Source organism: Marmota marmota, unplaced genomic scaffold (assembly GCF_001458135.2).
Source record: "Marmota marmota marmota unplaced genomic scaffold, marMar, whole genome shotgun sequence".
NCBI classification, from domain to species: Eukaryota; Metazoa; Chordata; class Mammalia; order Rodentia; family Sciuridae; genus Marmota; species Marmota marmota.
This window is the reverse complement of record NW_025999990.1, coordinates 11503894-11530761: the sequence shown is the minus strand read 5'-3', so window position 1 is coordinate 11530761 and position 26868 is coordinate 11503894. Positions and strand designations below refer to the sequence as shown.

The 26868-nt window shown below is 41.1% G+C and overlaps 1 protein-coding gene across 2 annotated transcripts in view; it reads right to left on the bottom strand.

Moving 5' to 3' along the window:
* The window catches only part of Atp8b1 (ATPase phospholipid transporting 8B1), a 115693-nt gene that overhangs the window by 67761 nt on the left and 21064 nt on the right, over window positions 1–26868 (bottom strand). The window contains exon 1 of one of the 2 annotated variants that reach the window (XM_015482352.2): window positions 21339–21363. The exons of the other annotated variant lie outside the window; for it this stretch is intronic. The gene's annotated coding sequence lies outside the window, so the exon portion shown is untranslated. Of the gene's footprint in view, window positions 1–21338; window positions 21364–26868 lie in introns of those variants that run through there. 2 annotated transcript variants of the gene reach the window in all.

Here is a 26868-nt window from a genome sequence, read left to right as displayed (position 1 = left end):
TAGAATTTTCTAGCTTTTAAGAAAGTGGTATCTTATTTCCCAGCTGGCTTTCTGGAGTATCCTGCCCTCTTGATCATAAGCCCCTGAACCTCTAACATCCATCATTCGAATATTGGCTACCAAATAACCAGGAAGTGAACAATTGAATGAAATCTATTCCCTTCGCAGGAGAGGAAGTGCTCAAGAGAGAGAAGGCGAACCTAGACAAGACAGAAGAGGAAACTAGACAAGAGAGAATTACTGTTTGGCCTTTGCAATAATAAGGCATAAAGTCGGTGTGATGAAGACGAAAACTTTCATTGCTATCACAAGGTTTCTAGACTTAAATGAAAGGAAAATAGGAACAAAAAATGTTGGAGTTTTGCCACTAGTTGCGACTGATCTGTGAGCATTTACAACAGCAGTGGAAACCCAGAGGCTTAGAGGGCCCAGTTCCCCAGTGAATGATGTCTTTGTTGTATAACTTGATCTGTGTCCAGGGAGGTCCCAGTTCAGACAGGAAGATTCAATATATTCATTTTCTGCTCATTTTCACCACATTTAAAAAAATAGCTTTAGAAGTCCTTGATAAGAAAGAAATTCTCTTTCGTTCTTTCTTTCTTTCTTTTCTTTCTTTCTTTCTTTCGTTCGTTCGTTCTTGTGCTGGGGATGGAGCCAGAGCCTCATACATCATAGGTAAGTAAGCATTGTACCACTGAGCTACATTCCTAGCCAAGAGAACTCTGAAGCATGTTTTTGCCTCGTTTAACTTTATTATTATTATTATTATTATTTTTAAATAGGGGCTGAAGCTGTAGCTCCTTGGCAGAGCACTTGCCTAGCATGTGTGAGGCACTGGGTTCAATTCTTAGCACCACATAAAAATAAACAATTAAAATAAAGACATGATGTCCATACACAACTATAAAAAAAAATTTTAAAAAAAAATATATATAGGTGAACTCAGAGGTGCTTCTAAGGAACAGGGGGTGAAGTCGTGGCTCAGAGAAACTTTTTTAACCCATGAATCAACGTCCTGGCTGAATTGTCTCTTTAGTGGTGATATTAATGTTATTAATTAATTAGTGGTTAGTCAATGGTAATATGAATTAACTTCCTTCATTTCACATTAGTTATTCCAGGCTTCTATTTGGCTTTGATTTGAGAGGAAAAGAAAAAAATATAACTCTTTTTGTGTTAGGAACTATGATTATTTGTTTCTGTAACATACAAGGTTCAAATTTAATCTAGATCTTAGATATGTTTTATTGCTATTGCTTCATGAGATTATTTGTTTAATTATAACTGTCATCAGGCTTGTCAGATTTTACTTTCAGGAATATTGGGTAGATTCCAAACAGGGTACAGCATGTATCTGGACTAACCAGGATAATAGAGATTTCTGCTGCTTTTAGATGGGTGCCCTACCTTGAAATCACTTGGAAATAATAGACTCTTATCATAGAATTATTACTGTTGTGATTAATGGAGTGTACGTTAGTTATCTTGCTGCATAGCAAATTACTCCAAAACTTAGCAGCTTAAACGAACATACATTTACCATCCCAATGTTTATGACCAGATGTCTGAGCACAGTTTAACTGGATCTTCTGCTTCAGGGTTTCTCACGAGGCTGCAATTGAGGTCTCAGCCTGGCCTGGGGTCTAATCTGAAGGTGGGGCTGCGATAGAAATCTGCAAAATTCATTTCCTTAAGGGTTGTTGGACAAGGGAACCAGTGCTCTCTGGCTGTTGCCAGATGCCACTCAATTTCCTGCCCCTGAGCCTCTCAATAGTGACCATTGAAAAAAAGCAGAGGGAATCTTGATACTTTGACTTTCCAGAGGAGAGCAGCCATTTTCGTTCTCTTGGATGAAGCTTCAAAGGATTTATGAGTTCCACACTGCCATGGGCTCCACAAGGCAGCCTAGTGACAATGATGCTTTCTTAGTGATGTGAGGTAGCTTCTTGCAGTTCACAAAGTATTGTTCAAAGTATTGTTCAAAGTATTGCAGTTGTCTCTCACAACTGTCATGGAAATATTCTGAGGTGTGCTGCTAGGCATTATCATTGTCATTTTACCAATGAGATACCTAAGGTGGTGGAGGAACTTGCCCAAGGCTATTGAGCTCCTAGGTGGTAATATCAGACTGGATTCTGGTGTTTTCTCCATATATCCAGGGTCTATGCTCCAGGTGGCATAATAAATGCATCATGGATTCAGACTGCAATTAAAGCCCTGTCCAGGAAACACTAGAACCTACTCTAAACATCAACTGCCTTCCTCCTTCCACACACCTACTGTGCTAGTCAGCTTCCATTACTGTGATGAAATTCCTGAGGTTACCAAAAGAGGAAGGATTTATTTTGCCTCATAATCAAATTTCATTCCATGACTGGTTAGCCCATTTCTTTTGAGCCTGTGGTAAGGCAGTACGTCAAGGTGGGAATATGGGGTGAAGGAGGCCCCTTCACCTCTAGTGTCCAGGAAGTAAAAGAGAAACAGGAAGAGCCTGGGGTCCAACATCTCCTTTAAGGACGAAACACTAATGTTCCAACTTCCTTCATTAGGCCCACCCCCTAAAGGTTCTACAACGTATCAATAAGTGCCATGGGATAGGGGCCAAGCCTTTCACGCACAGGCCTTTGGGGGACGTTCAAGATCCAAATTATAGCACCTTCTTAGATCACCACTCATCATGAGAAGAACCTAAGCAAAAGAAATGAAGGACTTAAGCACAATAAATCCAACTTTGCAGTCGGCAGGCAGATCTATCCTATACCAATGAGCTATAAAAGTCAAAATGCTTCCCAGTATTTGTCATGTAAGACAGTGTGGGAGTCACAGAAGTGACCAGGAACTCAGGATGAATGGGAGCAGGACTTTCAGGAATGGGGAACAGCCAGAACTCAGACCCTGAGGCAGGCAAGTACGTGTGGAAAGACCAGGCACCTGCCCCGGGAAAGGATGTCTAAGAGAAGAGCCAGAAGAGGTTGACCAGAGGCAACCCTCCCAGCCCCAAGGCCTTCCCAAGGATTCAGGGCTTGTTGGGGGGCGGGGTTGGGGGGTTAGTCTGCAAAGCTCCGTGGTTCCATCTTGCCCATCCCCTCCCAGCGCATTCAGCAACAACCGGGTGGGAAGCCCGCAGCAGCTGCCAAGAAGAATACGGTCCTGGATTAGGGTGGTGGCCGCTGGGAAAAAAAATGTGTTTAAAATCAAGGCAGGGCGGGGCCCCATTCCTTTGTCTGAAAAAACAAGGGGAAAAAGTACACAAAAGACTAGAGCTGGTTCCCAGAGGACAGTAATGCCAGACTTCTCAAAGTGTTTACTTAGGAGGCTGGGCTTCAATCCAAAATGTACTTTTACAATAAATAATGAAAGTTACCAGAAAAAAAAAAAATCAGTGTTATTTTTACATTCAAGTCTCATCCTTACTGGTTAGGGACAATGGCCCTAGTTTGACTCCATTACTATTGTCACTATGATTAGGTTTTAAATATATATATATATATATATATATATATATATATATATATATATATATATTCAGATGACATAAAATCAATGGAACTTCGTAATCGCCACTATGTGGAAGCCAACGTCCAGGGTAAAACAGGCCGTGCATTCGACTTAATATTGATGCCAGAAGAGTCATCCAGCTCTCACTGTCAAGATGACACCAGAGAAAGATGTAAGAATTGGCATAGATTTTCAGAACTAAACATAAACCTCAGAACTTTCCGTCTGCAAACATATGGTTCTATATTTCCTGTCCAGATGCAGTGGGAACAGCTGGTTGCCATAAAAGGGTAGAAGGGCAGATGTGGTAAGTAAACAAGAGCGATAAACACATGTGGAAAGGATTCCTCTCACTAGTAACTAAGAAAGGCGAGTTAGTGAGAACACAGTCACCACTACGCCATTAGCAATATTCAATGACTCCATCCAGCGGGGCTGCCCAGGGGTGGATGAATCTGCCCTCTCTACAGCACTCTCACTCGCTGCTGTGATTCCTTATGGGAAATAAGACAGAGACACACTATGAACCCCGAACACTAAGGTCATCTCTGAACCAAGAATCTCATGTACAGAGATTTTTTTTCCCAAAAAATCCTATAAAAGAACTCTACTCAATTGTCGTAGTTAGCTATAAAAGGTAGGGATATTCAAAGTCTAATAGGAAAATTGTTGTACAAATGTCTATGATTTTAGTGTAGCCATTAAAAATGATAGCAATAGAAACACAGGAAATGCTTTCCGATATTAAATAGGGTCATAGTCAGAAACCCAAATTTGTCTATTATTGCAGCTTTGTAAATAATGTGTGTGGGGTGGGGGGTGAGTTCACTGGTAGAGCACTTGCTTAGCATGCCCAAGGCCCTGGGTTCCATCCCAAGCACTGAAAAATAAACAAACAAATAAATAAAAATGTGTATTTGGGAAAGAACATTTGCATTGAAAGAAGATTCACAATTCTGTTTTTATTTCTAAAATAATCACAATTGATAATACCTAACCCCCTCTCATATCTATAGACTGCTGAGCAGTTACTTACATGTGAGGTACATTTTTAGAAAATCCTTACAACACACCCAAAAGGAAGAGATTGTCATCATTTTGTGAACTTGGAGAAATTACATCACTTCTCCAGGGTCACATGGTAAAGTTTCAGGTCTGTGTGTTCAAGTCCCTGATGATCTGTCACAGTCCTTAAACTGGGAGAAAAGTCATGCCAGGATATTGGGATTATGCCCACCCAAGTTTTATTAATGTCATTCTCTTTGCAAGTGACTACCAAACAAAAACAGTAGCATGAAAGTTAGTTCCATGCAGAGGTGATCTCTGAGCAGAGAGCAGGGATGGTTTGCATGTCAGGACAGGAGAGACTTTGTGGCTTTTTCCTTTTGTTTTATCTTTCCCAGTCATTAGGGAGCAGATTCATCTCTTTGCTAAGGATTGTGGGTTGCATGAAACTCAGTCTTTCCTCTTAGGACCTTTGCTGATTGACACTGCAGGCCACTGAGGATCCCAAACCACTGATCTACACCAGATATCCTCACTTTGTCTGCTAAGGACAACTGGCCTTGAGTGTAGACAGAGGTGCAGGGACAATAATGACTTAAAAGTGAATAAATTTCCCAGTGATACCACCCAATCTTCTTTAGTGATCTGTACTCAAACCTGTGACTTCAGCTGAGAACACAAACATAAATACACCTTAGTGTTTAAATGGACACTGTGTGACTGTCACATGGAATATGATTTGAACAGCTCCTTGGTACCCTTCCTAGACCTATCCATAGATTCCTGCCTGTCTGTGATTATTCGGTAGAACATCTCCTCTTTCCCCAAATCGATACTTTTACAAATTCCAGATTTGAGAGGTCTAAGGGATGAGGGCCACATCTGATATTTAAACGTTGTCTCCTCTGCTGTATTTAAATTCAGCTTAAATTACAAACTCTTTCAAGACAGCAGAGTTCACACCCTATGTTTTGGACGAAGATCATACTGCATATGTTTAATACTTTATGTGTCCGTTGGAAATGCTTGCTGGGAATTTGGCAGGAAAGATCTGCAGTTTCATACCAACAGTCTGCAGTTCTATCCATTTGGGCTTTTAAATCGTGAGCAATATATAGGAGTGTGGCTAAGTTTTTCCTATGTATTTGATAGGCATGAGGACTTTGGGTAATACTTCCCATACAGGGCTTCTGACAGTCTCCATTTTTCCTGGAATGGTAATGGTGAGCATTAACTAAAAACTGTCTACATATTCTATGCATTAGTTTCAATACTAAGTGTTTGTTGTCATTTTGTGGTACTGGGGGTTTAAACCAGGGGTGCTATACCACTGAGCTACATCTATAGTTTTTCACCCCCTCCCCCCTGTTTTTAGACATGGTCTCCTTAAGTTGCTGAGACTGGCCTTGAACTTAGGATCCTCCTGCTTTAGCCTCCCAAGTCGCTGGGATTATACATGCCCCATCATGCCTAGCCTAAGCTTGGTGCTAAGTGGTTAGTTACATGTATTATCTTATTTCATTTGTCCAGGGACAAATTGTTATCCCCATTTATCAGATGAGGAAATTGACATGTAAGAGGTTAAATTCTTTGCCCAAGGATATAAGGTAGTAACTAAAACAAAATCCCTTGTCAATAAATAGCCCATGCTTTCAATCACTATACTCAATATTTCAGCTTACCTAGAAATATCACTGGGGGCTAAGATGAAGAAAATAAAATCAATTCAATTTGCAGTTGGGGGGACATATAATTAAGAGACACACAGATAAATCTATGTTGGAGCTAGAATGTGTGCTCAGCAACTCGAAACCCTTTCATCTCTCCACTCAAGGGCTTACTTTCAGGGAAACTGAGGGCAGGAAGTAGAAAATAGAGGTGGCCACTACAAGCACATGTACACACCTGCCCAAGAATGTACCCCACTATAGAGTCCAATGATAACATAAGAGACAGAAGAGCGACGTAAAAATTTTTAAATAATACAATTAATTCCAGAATGTCTACTTTAATTCTGTTACCCTCCATCAGCCCTTGGTGTTTTTATTTTGTATTTGAAATTTGAAAAGGTGAAAAATACAAAGAATTCAAGGTCAATAAAAGAGGATGGAACTGCCTGAATTTCTTTTCTGACCATTTTTATTATCCATTTTATTTCATAATAAGTAATGGAAAGTCATTTTGTCCTCAATAGAGGAGGAGGTGTTAAAATGACCCACATTGTGTGTCACACTCTTCAGGCACAACATGCTCCCAGGCTAGCTCTGCTTTCCAAGCCACCTGGCGAGTCACGGGTCAGGTTGTGACCTTCAAAATTCCTAACCCCAGTATTAGACTGTGACCTTACTTAGAAATAGGATTGATACAGATGCTGTTAGTTGAGATTAAGTCATTAGGGTGGGACCTAATCCACTAAGACGGGTGTCCTTGTGAAATGTGGCATCTGGACACAGACCCTCAGGGAGCACACTTTAGACTGAGATGATTCTGTACAGTCAAGGTTTGCTCCACCACCGAGTGAGGCCATGCCAATACCTTCATCTTTTACTTCCAGCCTCCAGAACTGATGTAATAAATTTTTTATCTTTTATTTATTTATTTATTTATTTTAATTTTTTATCTTTTACACAGCTCAGTTTGTAGTACTTTGTTACAGCAGCCCTAGCAAAACTAGGGCTATAATGTATAGTTTTTAAATTACTTAATTGCAGAGAACAAAGGGTGGCAGAGCCAGGTATGGCAAATTTGTTACTTTGTGATTATAAATCTAGACTCCACCTTTCCCCACAACTTGGCACATCAAAGTTAAAGCTGTGCCTTTTGTAACAAATTGTATAATTAGGACCTAAATGACCATGTTTTCTTTTCTTTCTTTTAATTTCCTGAAGGTAAAACATATTGATTTTTTTTGTTGTTTGTTTTGTGTTTTGTTTTCAGTTCAGCAGGTTCTAAGAGTTATTTGCAGGGAGTGACCTAAAGAAACAAATAGTATTTAATCCCAAATATGGATGACTAACTCAGACCTGTACAAACATCTATTCTGATTTTAATTTTAAGAGAAAACATACACCTTTTATAAAAGAATCCTACATTTATTAAAATAGCTTGAAAATATTTCGGTATTTCAAAGAAATGCTAATTAAGTAAGTTTTCTACCCTGCCTCTTAAAAAATATGGCCCAAGGAATCATGTCAATTCATTCCAGAACTTTCCTCTACTGTGATATTTTTCTCCTCTCAATCAATATTTGTTTCCCTTTAAAAATCTCTGTGTACCTTTTAGGGAGCAGTTGCATACAGTGATGAGGGCTTGGGGTTTGATTTAGCAATCCATCCCCACCCACCCCGCCCCCACACAAGGGTGTGGATAGTAGAGAGAATGTTTCTAACTCTGAAGTGAAATGCAAGATAAAACAACCAACCAAAAGGTGTGGATTTTTTCCCCCTTCTCTTCTCTATTCCCACTTCTCCACAAACCCAGACTTCAACCCCCATTTCCTGCAAAGTGAAAATTACATTTGTTGAATACCACTGGACTCCAAATAACAAAGAAAAAATATTTTTGACCCTGTTGTTACCATGATGTGATTTATAACTTTTATCTTAGTATTACTAATGTTATTACAAAAAAACTCTTGTAATATTTAACCTGTGACTAACCGAAAAATTCCCCTGATATTAATCTGATCTAGGTGAAGACACATGATAAAAGTCAGAGTTTAGTCAGGAAACTTGTCCTTTATTTAGGAAACTGGGCTCCCAGACAACTGTCTGGGGAGGAAGCAGGCTCTGGCAGAGTTGTCCAAAGGGCACTGCCCACCTGCCAGCCCACCTATGACCCCCTCCCCCACTATCAACACCAGGAATAAATGCTCCCAAGGAGCAAATATAACTGACCTGAACTTGATATTTCAACATGTTAATTCTGTTGATTTTTCCAGAGCTCTTTTTAGAAAAGAAGGAAAGAAGCAAATGAGTTAGAGTAAGAAAAAGGAAAAGGGCATCAATAATAAATAAGGGATTTAAATAATCCACAAATCATCACACCAAGTCAGGAATAAATGCAAACTGTCTGCATAACACACACTCCAAACACACACACACACACACACACACACAAAACACATAAACAAAAAAACCCCCACAACTGTTTAATCCTTCAAATGTCACATGGATCTGAACTTTAGATATCTGGGGCTAATTAAAATCTTTTCAGAGCATGTTTCAAAAACACTCCAAATAGATCAAGACTTAAATATGGCACATCATCTCTTGACATGTCCATTAATAAAAAGTCGAGCTACACTCAAGACCCAAAGTTAAGTGTTTCAGCCACAAAATAGGCAACCTCTAGCATGAGAGTCCCTGCACTATGGTGACACATTTCATCAGAACTGCAATAAGGCACATAGATAGATATCACAGAATTCATAATCTTTCCCCCTCAATAAAACTTAGCCCATGCTTAGAGTCCACACCCACTCTTTCCTCCTCCTTCTTAGAAATCTAGATTTTGTAGCTTCATTTTCCAATCTAAACCCGAGCACTGGAAACACTATTGCATAGACACTAATGCAGCTGGCTCTGTGCATGTTTTCGTAGGTCACAGGAGGATTTAAATATTCTGAATGCTTGTTAGCAAGTATTAGCAACTTAATCTATCCATATGAAGGGAATCATTTTGAATGGGGTTGAAATTTTGCTTTCTAGACGAATACAATTATAGTGATCATATTCTGAAATCAGATTTAATGACTCTCAAGAAACAGGTCAGAGGGGGATCTGTGAGATTTTTAAGGTTGACTTTAAAAACTCTGTCTATAGACATTAATTCTCAATTCCAAAACATGAGCAGATTACCACTGTTACCCCCATTTCAAAGATGAGAAAACTGAGTTTGAGAAAGGGCACATGGATTATGAAGGTGGCACAACTGCGTGCACTAAAACTGAAATGAGAACCAAGTCCAAACTGCCCCATTGCCAAGGTGACTTCACCGTGCAATGCTGTAATAGGGAATCCCCAGCAGGCATGCCAGCTGTCAGGCAAAACCTGCAGGCTCCAAAAGCTATGTGGTCTTGTGAGAAATGAAGTAATGTCCCTGTTCCTTAGTTTACCATCTGCAAAAGGAGTAAAATTATAGTGACTGCTTTTTGTGATGGCTTTGGGGTTGAAGCTCATGGAATAGGGCTTGACCCAAGGGAAGGCACGATGAATATCAGCTGCTAATATTCTAACAGGAGAAGATTCAACACCAGGAGAAAAAAAATCACCAAATTGACACTTCAAAACAGCTAAGAAGTTACTTCGGCCCACGTTGGGGCTCAGGTTAACTTTCATTTGCTGAATCATTGATGGCGGGGGGGGGGGGGGGGGGGGGGAGATACCTAGCTCGTAACCTTCGTGCTCAGGCCACAGGAAAATGTCACCCTAGTAGTGAGAGACATTAAATATTTCACTCTAGCAAGCTGCTCAGGACAAAGCAGCCTGCAGTGTATCCATTACCACTCTTTTCAGATCTTCTGATACGAGCCGCAAAACCCAAACTCTAGAATCTAAAATATAATATAAACGAAGCATCTTAGAGTCGTGATCTTTGCATAATGAACCCATGTGGGAGCTTTCAGAAAGTCCAAGTGTTATTTTTCAGAAATAGAAACTGTCTTTACATCTGACACCTCTGCCACAATATATGGTATCTATCTTGCCAACAAGAGACACACTATACTGGCCAGACAAAAATAGTCTCAGGTTGTTTATCAACAATGTGTAATTGTAAGTGGGAGAACCCGGATCTGAATATATTTGTATATTCCCATATTACTCTCTCACCAGAACTGCTTTATGAAATTGTTTAGATGTTAGTATCCTATTTAAATAGTAAAATTCATGCATTCTATAACTATGGTGACCTCTAGAGAGGGAAAGATTTTTTTTTTTGAGACTGTATTTTTTAGTTTTTTCCTATAAAAAAGATTTAAATCCTTGATAAAATACCCTAAGTTTTGGTAATTTCATATCCACTGCTTAATCAAGTTAATTCTTGATTATTTGCTTGTTTAATGATTGATTGACTTACTATCTGTGGATCCTGGTCTCGGCTTCCCTCCCTGGTCAGCTGCTCAGCCTCACCTGTTTGCACAGGCAAGCTCCCAAAGCAGGTTTTAACTCCTAACTGCTTAGAAAGTGGGTAAAGGCCGCCAGGATTCTAGCCGTTTCCAGCCTTAAAAACAGAGAATTTTAAGCCCTCTATAGAGTTCCAGTGGTGCTGTTCCCATTCTACCCAGTCCCCAACTACAATATAACTCGCAGCAAGTGCTGCCAGAGACAGACAGACAGCCACAGAGGGCTCCCTACAGGACTGCCACCCAGCTCTAAGCTCTGCCTGCGTGGCTGGCTGTGATCGCTGCTGCTGGGATCCAGCAGAAAGCACCACCCAGCAACTGAACCCAACCTGCAGCTACATGTGAAGTTCACCATGGGGTTTCTTATTTAAGTTTCAATTCATTGTGTTTTTTAAGTCTGTTGATTTTGCACAAAAATTTGAGAAAATTGGAAAATCTGGCAATACTTGGTCAAGGCAACCCCAGCAGGATCTGGGTAGGGACTGCCCCTTGAGTGTTTTGTGTTCTCCCAGCTGCCATAATCCCCACCCAGAAAGGCTGAACTCACCCCAGCCCTTGTGGGAATCGGAATTTGGAAATGCTCCATCAAATACCATTACTATTCCCAATTTAAAGATATGAAAGCTGAGGCTTAGACGAGGTGAGTAATTTCTCAGTGTCATACAATCAGCAGTAAGCTGAAATTGCTATCAATTTAACTACCACACTGTTGCTCACTTGTCTCCTTTTTGTGAGGGAACAAGCACACTAAAGGGTAGGACACAAATGCACGAGGTTTTCAAAATCTGTCTGCAAAGGAGAAGGTGCCCTTCTAAGTTAATCAATATGGAGTGTCCCAAATTAGAATGTCTAAGATAACCATGGATTACCCTGACTTCTTACAAAAGTAAAAAAATAAGTAGAAATATGTGTGCAACAACACACCATCTCCATGTTGGGAATCTTTTTTTTTTTAAATATACCATTTACCCACATTACCTGTTATTAACATTTTGTCCCATTTGGTTTATCCTTAGTGTACTCTCTCATGTGTATGTATAGGTGTAATTCGTTTATCCCTAAATTCTTCTGGAGTCTCTCAGCTTCTTTTATATAACCATAGTGTAATTATCAGTGTTAGCCAAGGCAACATTAACAATAGCATTAACCTTATGTTCCTACTTTGCCGTTGATCCAATAATGTCATTTATAGTATTATTTTCCTGTCAGCACAGAATCAGATGTTTCTTTTTTTGTTGTTTCTTAATTTTTTTTGTTTCTTAATTATCTATATCATTTAATCTGTAAAATTTCTACGTTCTATATTTTATCATTTTACAACACTGATTTTTAAAGCATATAGTAGTTTCTTCCTCCTCTGTTTTTTAAGATGCTTTTTTAAAGAACACACCTCCTTTGGGCTTTGTCTACCATTCCCTCATGAGTGAACTCAGGTTATCCATCCTTACTGGAACACCTCTTAGGATGTCACCTCTGAAGGCAGTGTGTCCCCTGCCCCCCACTGGTGATCATGTGGTCAAGGTGTTGATGTTTTATATATTTTCAACTAGCAACTTTTAGGGAGACACCTTAATAAACCCCACGTGACTTGCTGAGTCACTATTTACTATTTCCTCCCATGTGTGGCATCCATTAATGGTTCTCATCTGATCTGATCGCTACCATGGTGACCACAGCAGATGGTGTCCACCCCAGCACTCCCTCCAGGTCTGTCAGTCAGCCTGGGCAGTCCACTGGGATTGCAATCCCCCCTTCCCATTTATTTATGTATTTAGCAATTATCAGTATGAATTATAAATTCCTGGTTTATTTCCAGTGGTTTATATTTCCTTACTGCCCACTGGTGTTCAAAGTATTCTAGGTTTGGCCAGTGGGAGTCCCTTCAAGCTGGCACATGTGTCCTTCTGATAGGATCTTATCATGCCTTGAGCATTTCCACATTTGTTGTTGTTTTGGGTGGTGCTGGGGATTGAACCCAGAGTCCTGTGAATGCAAGGCAAGCACTCCACCAACTGAGCTATATGCCCAGCTCCGAGCATTTCCACATTTGTACCAAATAGGTACAATTTGAGATGTTGAAGTCTCAAATTGTACCTATTCTGCCCCAGTCCTGTAACCCTTAATTTCTCCAGGGAACCCTGGTTCCTTTTCATGGGAAATGGTATTAGAGAACAAACTCTGGGTGATAGGTGTGCTCATGACTTCAGGCCGTCTCTTCTTAGCCCTTTGGTTGACAGGGCTGAGTAGCATACTTGCATATAGACTTGTATACACATACACACTACATGGGAATGCTTTTATTAAAGCTCATTATTAAAGAACTGACATGTACATATATTTTTTAAATGAGCTCATAGCTATACCTCTAATTCCAGTTGATATCCACAATATCCTTTTCTCTCTTCTCCCATTTCATATCTATATGTTCCTTCTTCCTTGGAGTGACTCAACCCTGACTACCCAAAACAACCTTCATTTTTTTAATGCTAAAATACATCTAAAATTGTTTCAGAATTGCTTTGCCAATATCACTACACAAAACACGCTAAAATAGTTTAGTATTTCTTTGTAATTTTCTCTTGCCACCAAACCTTTTCCGAGACTGAGCATATATATTAAAACACTGTGTTCATAGCTCTTTGGATTCCTTCTTTTTCCCCCCTCTTCATGGTGATTAAGTTACTCATTGGAAATACAATTAAATACATTACTTTAATTTTGCTTTTAGGTTTAGTTTCCCCTCTTCCTATTCTTATCAATTTAAGTAAAAGAAAAAAAATTGTTTTTTGAATGTGGAACAAAAATGTGCTCCCAAGGGAAAAGACTATACAAAAAAGATGTACTTAGACAAGTGGGCCTCTTCACATACCCCCTTCCCCTTGTGCCCACCACCTCATGTTGGCAAATAACTTTTTATCCTTCCCATTCCTTTTATAAAGATAAGAAGATGTGTGTGTTTTTTCTTATGTCTTCTTTCTTTTGTAAAAGTAGAACACATAAGCTTTTATATATATTTCACTTAATATGTAAATCACTAAATGTCACTTTTCAGGCAACTAATTACAAGTTAAAAAAAATATTTATTTATCTGCATACATCATCTCCTTAGAAAACTTTTAAAAGAAAACCATAGATCCCACCAGGCTTTGCTTTCCTTCTTTCTTTATTCTCCAAGACAAAAGTCCTCGTCTACCACTCTATGTTCTTAAAGGACTAAATTTAAACAGGGCAAGTATATTGCCACTGTGAACTTATTGACACAGGTCATCCAGGTAAAATAGCTCTGACTAAACAAGAACCTTCCCTAAGCAACACTTCAATCCACCATAGTGGACCCAACGCTAGCAACTCAGCTAATCTTCACTCACAAGGAATATAACTTCAATCCTTTACAGCTATCTGGCAACTCATGTCAAGTGGTCATAAAAGCAACCAGGAAAAATAAGGCATTTGAATGACTCAGAACCATCCACTGCCACTGCCAAGAAACCCATTCCTAGCCTGCTCTTTGCAAGCCAATTGCCACTCAAGGCTCCTTTGCTCTGACTGACGTGGCTTCCACCTCCCACCTTTGCACCAGGGAGGAGAGCTTTGAGCAGCTCCGCTCACTCTATTACTGGCACCCAAGTTCAAAGGCACCAGAAAGAAGCTGCTACTCCAAACACTAAACACACCACAGGGAAACTGGTGGGTGCTGTGGTATGTAGCTTTTTCAAATTGGTCTACCTCTCCAATAAACAAAAGTCAGAGGAAACGAAATGGCTATAAGTCATCCCTGCCATAGTTACTTTAATTAGTCTCAGAAATACAAGTGGAGGAAATCCACAGATGAATTCAGTATTGTAATAACATAATTAACCAAGACTTATGAGATTACTAATTCACAAACACAAGCGCTCTGGGATAATGCATGGACAGAGAGACATCTGAGTAGCTTCTGCCTTGGTACCTGTCAGGACTGGCAGAGGGAAACAGCCTCACAATGGGGATACCAACTTGAAATGCCCGAGGAGCCCCCTGCCATGACCACCCCTGCCTTCGCCTTTTCTCTTTTACAGTTCCCAAATCGACAACTGGTTTCCACTGAGGAAAAGAGAAGCATCTACTTTTTTGCTATTGCAGTTTTCTTTTTTAGAACATAGGGTATCTTTTTTCTATAACTTAAGATGCCATGTGTTTAAGAATGTGCTTCCCAAATATTATAAGTGACAGTTTCTGTGACTTTATACCCTTATATTGATATTTAAACATCTGAGGGATGGCAGCCAGACCTGCATAGAGATTACTTCTCCTGATCTGAAGATCAAGAGGTTCTAATAAAGTCAGGGGCTTTAATAATGAGAATCTGAGTGGGGGGAAATGTTCCTTGAACATACATGTTTGCACCGTTATCTAATTATTTCCTTAACATAAATTCTGAGAATGGAATGGTCACCACCAAAACATTGTTCTCTAAAGATGGAGTCTATTCTACAAACTATATCAGGAACTAGTAGTAACATTTCAACCTGTAAGTTTTCATATGCATTTTTTTCTCAAATCCTAACAAACATTTTCAATTTTGTTAAGACCAAATGGGACTAAGTGGACTAAATAGTAGTGATTTTCTTTCTTTCAATTCAGTAACTAGTTATACTATAGGTAGTATATAGGTTTTCATTGATCAAACAAATATATTTAAGAAAGTTTGGAGAAAAAATGGAGATTTTCTGTTTCTCTGAATTATTCTTTAATTAACTTTTCTCTTTTAAGTATTCAGTTATCAAAAAAATAGAAAATAAGTGTGGTGAAGATGTGGAAAAATTGGATTCTTTTTTTGGGGGGGTGCTGGGGATTGGACGCCAGGACACTTTACCACTGAGCTACATCCCAAATGCTTTTTTTTATTATTTTATCTTTTATTTTGAGACAGTCTTATGAAGTTACTGAGGGTTTCCCTAAGTTGCTGTAGCTGGCCTTGAACTTGTGATCCTCCTGCCTCAACCTCCTGGGTTGCTGGGATTATAGGAGTGCGTCACCATGCAGTCATGAAAAAGTTGGAACTTTTGTGCATTGCTGGTGAACATAAAATTGTGCAGCCACTGTGGAAAGCAGCATGACAGTTTCTTTGAAAATTAAAAATAGAATTATCATATGATCCAGCAATCCCACTTCTGGGTATATATTCAAAATAACTGAAAGCAGTATTTAATTAGATATTTGCATACCTATGTTCACAGAGGCATTATGCACACAACCAAGCAGTACAGACAATCCAAATAGCTATCTGATAAGCAAAATGTGGAATATACCTGCAATGAAAAATTATTCAGCTTTAAAAAGGAAAGTTTTTTTTTCTTATTTTATTCTTTAAAGACAGATTGTAAAAAAAATTTTTAATTAAAAAATTCAATAAAATGAATGTTGAGTCAGTCACATGTATTCTTTTTCCTCCAGTGTGGATTTGGATTGAATTTCCAAGTCAAAAACACTAGGTTACTTAGTATTTTTAAATTCACATTTGCTAGGCAATGCACCTTAGTAAATTGTTCAAAATAAGTCCTCATTACTTACTTTAAGTGAATACTCTAAAAAGGGAAATTTGACACATGCTATGACATTAGATAAACTTCAAAGATATTATGTAAGTATGATGTCATACCACATGAAACCACTTATGGGAATTTCTTAGAGCAGTCAAATCCAGACACAAAGTAGACCCATGGACACCAGAGGCTGGAGCAGAGTGGGTGAGAAGGGAAGATGTTTCATAAGTACAGAGTTTGAATTTGTTTAATGAGTACTGAGTGTCAATCAGCCCATTCTGGAGATGGATGATGGATGATGTTACATAACAATGTGAATGTTGTATGTAATGCCACTAAACTAAATGTACACTTCAAGATGGTTAAATTGGTTAAATGTTTGTGTGTGCACATGCACACATGCGCTTGGTGCTGGGGATGGAAATTAAGGCTTCTTGTATTGGTAGGCAAGTGTTCTACCACTGAACTATACTCTCAGCCCTAAAATGATCAATTTTATGTTTTGTATATTTTACCACAATAATAGTTTTTTAAAGTATTGATTTTTTTTCCCCAATCATTTCTGAAGAAAGGAAAAGAGACTAAAGTTAATTTCAAATAAAAGAATTTCAAGAGCCGACAAGTTGCCCAAAGCATTCCTGAGATTTCCTGTCTGGATGTGTTCTTGAGTATCTACTCTTCCAGGCCAGGGTATGTGCTTAGGATTAGGGTAGCAAACAGGTAATAATGGGTCTCTCTACCTTCATGGGGCTTAGGGGGCAGTCCAGTGGCTCCCAAATTCTTACATGCACAAGAATCCCCTGCAGGGATTGCCAAAATTGACAGATTCCACCATCAGAATTTCAGATTCAGGAGTTCTGAGCCAGGGCCCGGGAATCTGCATTTCTTGGTAATGTTGATACTGCTGGTCCAGGGTCCACACTTTGAGAGGCTCTCACATAAAAGGAGAGACTTGTGTGTGAGTCAGCAATTTCAATAGAGTGGAAGGTGATATGATATTGATCCTCTTAGGGATGCATACTAGTGAGAACACCCATCTGTCCTGAAAGGGATCAAGAAATCCCCAGCAGAGGGGCTGCAGGGACTGAGATCTGAACTGGGACCGACAGGATGTATAGGAGTGAGCCAGCTAACGGGAAGGGAAAGGGCATTTCAGGCGGAGGACACAGTGCATGGAAAGGTCTAGAGACGAGACTGCACGCCACCTGTTGTTGGAATTGAAAGTCTTCCTAAGTCATGGGCAGGTGATGGGGAAAGTGATGAGTAAACAGGGGAAAGGTGACTGAGGTAGATCACAAAGGCTGTTAAGGAGCTTAGAGTTTATCCTCAGGGCAACAGGGAGCCAGTCTCAGCCAGGCTTTTGGCATTTAAGGATTGGAGCTCTCAGAACTAAGGCCAGCAGATCACCTCCCTGGGAGAGCTCAGGTCCAGCACACCCACAGCCCGAGGGGTTGGGAAAGCCCCAGCATCACAAGCCTGTCTGATTCTAGAATCATCTCCCAGATACAAGCTCTAGCCCCTCAGAAAGCCTCCTGCTGCCCAAGAGACATGTTGTCTCAGGTAAGTATAGTCCAGATCCACAGTGCTTTCCAATACAGTAGCCACTAGCCACATGAGGCTATTTAAAATTCAGTTAAAAGATGGTCCCTTGATTGTACTTGCCACATCTCAAGGGCTCAACAGCCACATGTAGCTAATGGCTAAATATAGAGCTCTTCCATCAGGGCAGACACTCCTTTTGAACAGTGCCTGTCCAGGAAATCCAAGATGTCATTAAGTACTTGGCTATAAGATGGGCATCTTAAACCAGCAAGCAATTGATTTGTTCCTTCATTCATGAAAACACAGCAAACTTAAAAATTGATAAGAAAAAAGAAAATCTATAGAGTAAAAAACTAGGCAACTGACAGTATGTTCAAGCTACCAACATTCTAGATACAATTTCTCTAAGGAGATAGAAGGATTATTTTTTTCAATCCACTAAAAAGAATCCTAGAAGCACATGGATTCTCCAAAGCCATCCCTAAATCCTAAAATTAGCAAGCCACAGGAACTGAGAGAGGAAAAATATCTCCCAGATTAAAATTCTAAAAGGCTATTTTTACTGCTTATGTGCCAACAAAGCTAAGCTTTTAAAGCTTTCCCTATTGTGTATTTTACCGACCTAAGTCAGTATGCAGGATTCAAAATATTACATTTGCTAATCCTTACTCTAAATTCTAAATATAAAAGGGAAGAGATGGTGGCATGCCAAGATGGTAATAAGCCCTACGCCAAGGACAAAAATGGAAATTGATGCAAGGAGGAAATGAGTTATGCTGTCAAATAAAACACACGCCCAAGAGAAAAGTTTAACTCTTGGGCAGACCACAGCAGCAATCGTTCTAATCAGTTACAAAGCCCAAAAAGCAAAAGAGGGTGATAATTTCTATAAATAACAACTCCGAGATGTCTTTACTTTCCCAGCTGCTTGGGAAGGAACTGAGAAGCCTAAGTAAAAGTGCCCACCCTCTGACTTCCCTTAAGAATCTGGGAGGTTCCCAGTGTGTGAGATGGATCCTCCCAGGTGTCTAGTGCTCTGCTCCTGATGTTAAGGAACAGGTGGCTTTAGAAAGAATATACAGGCAAGCCAGAAACTGCCTCTTTGTTCAATAGTCTCCCGTCTAGGCAGGTAAAGGGGAGGGGAGGGGAAAGAAAGAAGAGCCAGTGTCTGCATTGCTCAAAACCACTGACCAGCATCTGTGCCTTGCCATACCCACCATCGCCAGCCATGCAACCTCTCTACCCTGAAGACTCCTTGCTCTTCAGTGACCCCTTTCTTCCCAGATCTGCCCTGACAGGAGATCAAGATCTAATCAGCTCCCTCTTCCATGCTGATGATTCCAAGTTCATGGCCATATACATCTAGATATGCGGTGCACAGTGGTGAGCTCCTGCAATCTCAGCTGTTCAAGTCTGAGGTCAGCCTAGGCAACTTAACAAGACTCTGTCTCAAAATTCTAAATAACTAAATAAGAAGAGCTGGGGATGTTGTTCAGTGGTAAAACACCCCTTGGAGTTCAATCCCCAGTACTGGGGGCCAAAAATACACACATACACACTCTTTTAGGTTAAAATAAGCTGACATGCTTCAGTGTTGAGGAAATGGAGCAGAACATAATGGACAGCCAGACATGGATAATTTAGTGTTACCTCTTTATTAAAGATAAGGACTTTAGGGCTAGGGTTCGGGCTCAGTGGTAGAGCACTCGCCTAGTATGTATGAGGCACTAGGTTTGATCCTCAGCACCACATAAATAAATAAAATAAAGGTATTGTGTCCATCTATAACTAAAACAATATATTTTATATATATGGACTTTAACCCTTCTCAGGAGGAGGTCAGGATTTAATGCTGGTTGCAAAAGATGAGAATTAAGATGGTAAAATTTGGGGGGGGGTACTGGGGACCCTCCCCCCCAGGGACACTCAACCACTGAGCCACATCCTCAGCCCTATTTTTGTCTTTTTATTAAAGACAGGGTCTCACTGAGTTGCTTAGAGCCTCACCTTGCTGAGGCTGGTTTTGAACTTGTTATCCTCCTGTTTCAGCCTCCTGAGCTGAAACTGCGCCCAGCAAGATGGTAAATCTTTTTTCACAACCATTTCATAAAATCCAAATAGAGCTATTTCTAATGCAGACAAACTACTTGACTGGATACGTAAGATCCCTTACACACTCACGTGGTTTTATTGAACCCATAAAGTGAAAGCAGACAATCATTTTTACAAACATTTCTGAGATGTTCCTACTTTCCCCTGCTGCTTTAGAAGGAACCAGGATATCATCATCTCCTTTCTAAGTACTGGACTCAGCACTGGACGTGGGACACAATTCCCTGACTTCCTGGTCTCTCCGTCGCCTTTTTTATAATTCCCAAATGACCTGAGATCATCAAGTTTCCCTTACTCAAGTTTCCAAAAATCCGGCTGAGGGGTTATTTTTAGGTAAGTGCACTTCAAAAGCCAATGGCAGAGCTTCCTTTCTGATAAGTGACAGGTTGTCCTCTGGGCCTTATGATTCACTCAGTCCACACAAGTGACAGGGTGCGTGCATGGGGTAGGGCCTCAGGTCTACATCTTACTGTAATTCCTGACCTTGGAAGCCAATGAGCTGATCAGAACGCATTCAGTTTCCAAAGATATGAGTAGAACCAAACAAGATAAATTAGTTCTCCTGTAACTCAAGGGTACACTTAGCAGTATGGTAGGAACAACCAGAAAAACAAACAAACAAACAACAACAACAAAACACATTCCAAAGGTAACACAGCTCAGGGCAAAGAAATTCTCTAGAGACATCTGGGAGGGAATCAACAGGGTGTACCATTAGCTTCAAGGCAAATAAACCTGTGCTTAGAGTTCCAGTTCCCACCACAGATGTTGTGATAAAAACAGTCATCAACATAATGGCTCTCAGAAAGCATGGCTACAGTGTTTCTATTCCAAAGAAGTATTTATATTGGTTTATATTTAAAAACTATGTTCTATTGGTTTTTATAAAGAAGTCTATTACATTGGATTTGATTCTTAAAAACTTTCCTAAAGTTGTGCTAAAAAGGAAAACAAAAACTAACTCCCCAAAACAAAACCTTCCCAAGTTTTCTGAGGCCAAATCTGTAACTTGGTTAACAGAAGAGTTAAAATTAATACTAGGATGAAGCATGGTAGCACATGTTTTTAATTCCAGTGACTCAGGAGACTGAGATAGAAGGGTGGCACATTTGAGGCCAGTCTCAATAACTTAGTGAGGTCCTGTCCCCAAAATAAAAAGGACAGGGGATGTAGCTCAGTGGTAGAGCAGGCCTGGGTTCAATCCCCAGTACCCAAACAGAACAAAACAAAAAGAATTAATCCTAGGAAACAAACCCCCTAAAATATAAAGGTTCACTGTTTCCTTTATTACTCCCAAATCAATGCAATAAAATAAGTAATTTTTTATATATAAAGTATATAAGCACATAGAGTATCTAAAGATAAGAATATAAATATATAAAAGATACAAAGTATACTCAAGTATATAAAGATAAGATAAATACATGAAAGATATAAGCGTACATAATATATAAAGTGCCTGTATATGTAAGTCTAGAAAGTACCTGTAGATAAGAATGTAAGGCCAAAGGAAATATGGGCCCCAACCTTACCTCATCCACACGTAGTCTATGCAGAAACAGTGGTCTAACTGGAATCCATTGCTCCTGGGGCTAGACAGAGAATGCAGAGAGCTCAATTGACCTGATGATCAGTCAAGGGTGGAGGAAGGATGGCATTTGAGTTGGGCCTTGAAGATCCTGCGGGACCCTGAGCAGGTTGGCAGGGAGGAGGGAATGAAAGGAGGAGGTGTTCAGGAGAAGGACACCTGGGGCAAAGGATCAGCCCTACTGTGTATACAGAAGTAGCTCAATCACTGCAGTGTACCTAGGCAGAGGAACGAGGACAGCAGTGGTTACAAGAGGCTGGAAAGCAGAGCAAGGCAAGGCTGGGAAGGCCTTGTGGGTTAGAGGCACTTGGAATTCATGTACTGAAAAGGGGAGGCCATTAGAGGCTTCCCAGCACAGGACAGGTGTCACCCGACTTCATGACAGGTGCTCAGTTAGCTGCAGGAGAGCCGCTTGGCTCCTGTCTCCAGGAAGCTGAAGACTGAGGGGGGCAGACAGGATTCTAGTCCACAGAAATATTCCTTTACACTGATGGAGGAGCCCCCGGGACAATGGGGACTCAGAGCAGAGAGAGGAGGCTAGGAAGATGTCCCCGAAGAAATGAGCTGGGCCCTGAGGTCTGAAGCACCAGCAGAGGTGAGGAGGCGGAGAGCCCATCCAGCAAGAAACCTGGGTCCTCCCCAACTGGAACTGTCCCAATCAGATGAGCCCTTTGGAAATGATAACCCTGACCAGCAACTCCAGGAAGAGACAGTGCTAATCTGTGGCCAAGACAAGATTGCAGCAAATTCCTACTGTCCCTGTAGACAGGACAAGGGCAGAGGCCAACAAGGAGTGCAGCAGGGGAGGGGTGGGTTGGTCCCTGGGCCAAGCAGCAGCATTTCACCCCTCCTTCATGAGGGTTGGGGGCTGGGGGGGAAGAACGTCAGGGAAGAAAAGAGTGCAAGCAAGTTTTTAGTTTCCTCTTCTCATTAGGATACACTTTGGCAACAGATGCTACACACACTTAGTATTTTATTGAAGAGGAGGGTGGTTCCTTTGTCTTTTTAATTGCAAAAGGAAGCTAATTTTAAAACTTCAGCTCTTGACTCAAACATAACAGAGCCTCTCATCCCCACTATTTTGTTTGTGGAGGGGGTGGGTACCGGGGATTAAACTCAGGACTGGACCACTGAACCACATCCCCAGCCCTATTTTGTATTTTATTCAGACACAGGATCTCAGTGAGTTGCTAAATGCCTTGCTTTTGCTGAGACTGGCTTTCAACTCACGATCCTCCTGCCTCAGCCTCCCAAGCTGCTGTGATTACAGTCATGCACCACTGTGCCCGGCTCATCCCCACTCCTAACCCCACTCTTCTCCTAGGCTCCTTCACTTCAGTGAAAGTCAACCCCACCCTTTCAGGAGCTCTGGCCAAACACCTGGAGATGTCTGGACTTTCCTTTCTCCACCCTGTGCTAGATCCACTGTTGGCTCTGCCTTCCAAAGGTTTCCAGAACCTACAACCTCATCCCATCCCCCTGCTCCCTGCCTGGCTGAAGTCCCATGATCTGTCACCTGGATTCCAGGCACCTCCAGACTGAATTCAGCACAGAAAGCAGATGGATTTTTTCAGAAGCATCTTGTTACTCCTTAGCTCAAAGTCCTGCCTGCTGTGGGTTCTCATTTCTCTCACACTGAACCCCAATCTACCCACTCTCTTTTCCTCTTCTCCACCCTCACTCCCTCTCCTCTGTCCACACACCCTCTCTGCTCCTGGTAGCTTCTGGAACATCCCCCCAATCCCTTCGATCCCCAGTATTGTGCAGTATCTGTCCCTGAGCCCATCGTCCCCAGTAGCCACAGGGCTCAGCCCCCTGCAGAGACCACCTTAGCTGAGATATCACCTTTTTAGGGAACCAGCCCGATTGCCACCATGTTTGAACTGTGCAACCCCAACCCCCGGGATCCCTTCTTTACACTGTGTCCTATAGCAATTCCAATCTTTGGACAGACTCTAAATGCATGGATGATCTGCCTCTTTCCACCAGCTTACTCTCATCCTGTCACTCAGACACATCCCCAGCCCTGAGAGCAGAGCCCAAGACACAGGAAACATGGCAGAGATATTTGCTGACTGGATGAAAGGTCACCTTCCTAATGAGGCCTCCCCAGTCACCTGAACAAACTAGTCAGCCCTTGGCCTCGTCTACTCCTCCTGCTATTTTTCTAATGGCATTTGTCATCATGTGATAAATGTTCATGCCACGTGTTGGTTTCCTCTGTCTGTCCTTACGAAGATGAAGGTGCCATCAGGGCAGGAAGTAAGGGACTTTGACTCTTTTTATCTCTGCTGCATCCAAAATATTTAGAAGAGCCTGGCACATAGTAGGTACTCAAATATTTGGAGAGGGATGGGGAGAAGAAGAGAAAAAAGGAGGAAGAGGGAAGAGAAAGAGGCAGGGAGAGAAGGATCCGATCGGGGTCTGACCACATTATCAGGGTCACAGATGATTGGCCTAAAATAAAGAAACATTAATTAGTGCTTCTACCTAGAGCAAGAGACTCTGTTGGGGAGCAGTGTCAAAATTAAGTAAACATTTAAAATCTGTCCTCTCCTATGTTGCTTTAGTCACAATAAAAGAAAAAATCTAAAATAAAAGAAAAATAGCAATAAAAGAAAAAATGGCACCAGCACAAGGGTAGATGACACTGAATTCCAGTCACGGGAAGCAGGAGTCATGGAAACAACAGTACGATTTGTTTGAAGGCTGCCTTTTCTATAGTTTCCAAACAAAAATAAACAGGATTAGTTCTTCTTATTACTTGGCATAACAACCAGGTAAGTCAACTTTAGGATTCGATTCACTTGAGCTGACAGTCCACATACAGGAAACAAACCTGACCTCTGTGTTCAGCCAGAGTCTGTCCGCTTGGCCTCCACTGCGACTTCCTTTGGCAGGCCACCTGTCAGTTTAAAGGTAATGCCTGGAATAATAACACCACCTCAAACTCCTAAGTCAACCTCTTGCTGGGCATGAATTATCTGCACTTACCATGAAGCTGGTTTAATGATCCAGCTTAATGATTTGGTTTCATCACCTTCAGTTCACAGAAAGGATACTGAGCCGGGAGCAGGTAAAGATGTGTGACGAGGGTCTCAGGCCAGCCAGGGAAGAGATCAACTCTTGTTCTGGTAGCCTGGGACACCCCCACCCCAATTAATAACACTTAGGGACTCAGATCAGGCCCTTGGGCACAGAGAGAAGTGGAAGTCCAATAGCAAGCCCCTCTCTCTCTTTGCCTCTGTCCTCAGCACCCAGTCCCCGTCCAGCTCAGAGTCATATTAACTTCTTAGAAGTAACCAGGAGCAACCATGCAATTTGGGGTTAGGAGCGCAGCTCGTGGGGTGCTTTCCTAGCATACAGGAGGCCCGGGTTTCACCCCCAGCACTGCAAGACCAACAAAAACAAAGCAAGTTTTCACAATAGGAAGGGTTCTTAGGGTGAAGCTCACCAGAAATATCAAAAGACTGGACAGATTGGTACATTTTCTAATATAGAAAATTACTCCTCCCATCCCGCCCTCCCCAAAGGTCAACAGCAAATGTCATTGTAGAAGCTTTTCAAAAGAAGCACACCTGGGTGTTTTTGCCCGAAGGCAAGTGGGTAAACCAGAAGGCTTCTCTGAAGCCCTCTGCAGCCCACCCTTATGCTACAGGTGACTGACCACTTTCTTTTCTCCCTGATGTTTTCCAGCTGTTTCCTCCAGCTCTTATCTCTTCAATTGAGAGCAGATTCCAAAGGCAGAAACCACCTAAGATTTCAATCTGATTTCTATCTGTCTCTATCTAGGCAAATTTAATTTAATCTGTAGAATTTGTTAAATTCCACTGCCATTTGTTTGGGGGCAGGGGGCATGTTTGTACTTATTTGGAAACGTGTAGACCTTCCCTAGAAAGTTAACCAGTGAACTGGGAATGGCTGGGACATTTGGAGAAGGGGAGTGAGTAATGGGGTCAAAGAGGACAAGGAGGCACATCTTATACTCAACATCGTTTTGTAGTTGGTGAAGATTGTACCTCTTGCATGTATTGCTTATACAAAAAAATAAACTAAAGAAATATGTGGGGCAAAATCTGAAGTTTGAATTATTTTTTGTTACAACTCTTTATCAGGAAATAAGTAAGGGTAATGGGTTCACACCTTGCCTTATCAGTAATGCCTAACAACCAAAGAAATTATAGTAGATAAACTGTAAGCTGCCCAACGGCAGGGGACACTTCAGCTGAACTTTCAAGTCTTTGTTCTCATATTAGTTAGATATAGCTAGATGCCTAACAAAATACACCAAACTTTAGCAGTATAGAACACAAGCATTTATCATCTCAGTTTCAGATGCTTGGCAAGCAGGGCATGGCTCAGGATCTCTCACGAGGCTACAATCAAGGTGTCAACCAGACTACAGTCACCTGAAAGTTCACTCTGGGAGGATCTAATTCCTAGCGTACTCTCGGGTTGTTGGCAGTGTCACAGGCAAGCAGGAAGCTGAAACTCCAAACCTCGGTTCTTGTGTTGCGACACAAGAAAATTTAAAGTCAAACACCAAAAGTCACGCCAGAGAAGTTTATTAGAGGTGAAAGTAAAGTAAAAGCAAAGTGAGGCTTAAGCAGAAAGCACTCTCAAGAGAGAGAGTGGGCCATCTCTGAGCAGAGAACAACAAAGGAGACAATGCTGTCCCCACATTTATTATTATTCTATGTTTAACTTGAAATCTGGGGTCCCCCTTCCACGACCTTTGTCAATGAGGTGTTCAACTCCTCCTTCATGTTGGGTGGTGAAATTTTTCACCTTAATTAGTCCTCTTCGGAACTGTCATGGTGGCCATCCTATTTAGGGTGGCTTCATCTACAAGTCAATTCCACATTGATGTGGGCACTGGGGTCAATAGTTGGTCAGAAGTTACCTTAATGCACCTGTGTTACTAAAGGAATCTTTCTTCCCAGAAAATTGGAGATGCTTATAGCCATAACTCCTAACTTCACATCAACCTCAGGGAACCCTGTCAAGAGTTGGTCCCATGAATCCTTTTCTCTTGACGTGTTTTACAAATAGCTCCCTTACTTTTGTTTTCTACAGATTAAATTCCACCATTTGATTTCTTAAGATAGTTTAAAGAAGGACCCAAAAGTATTTTATTTTTTTTTAATTTTTATTGTTGGTTGTTCAAAACATTACATAGTTCTTGATATATCATATTTCACTCTTTGATTCAAGTGGGTTATGAACTCCCATTTTTACCCCATATACAGATTGCAGAATCACATCCACTGATTTACATATTGCCATACTAGTGTCTGTTGTATTCTGCTGCCTTTCCTATCCTCTACTACCCCCCTCCCCTCCCCTCCCCTCCCATCTTCTCTCTCTACCCCATCTACTGTAATTCATTTCTCCCCCTTGTTTTTTTTTTTTCCCTTTCCCCTCACTTCCTCTTGTATGTACTTTTGTATAACCCTGAGGGTCTCCTTCCATTT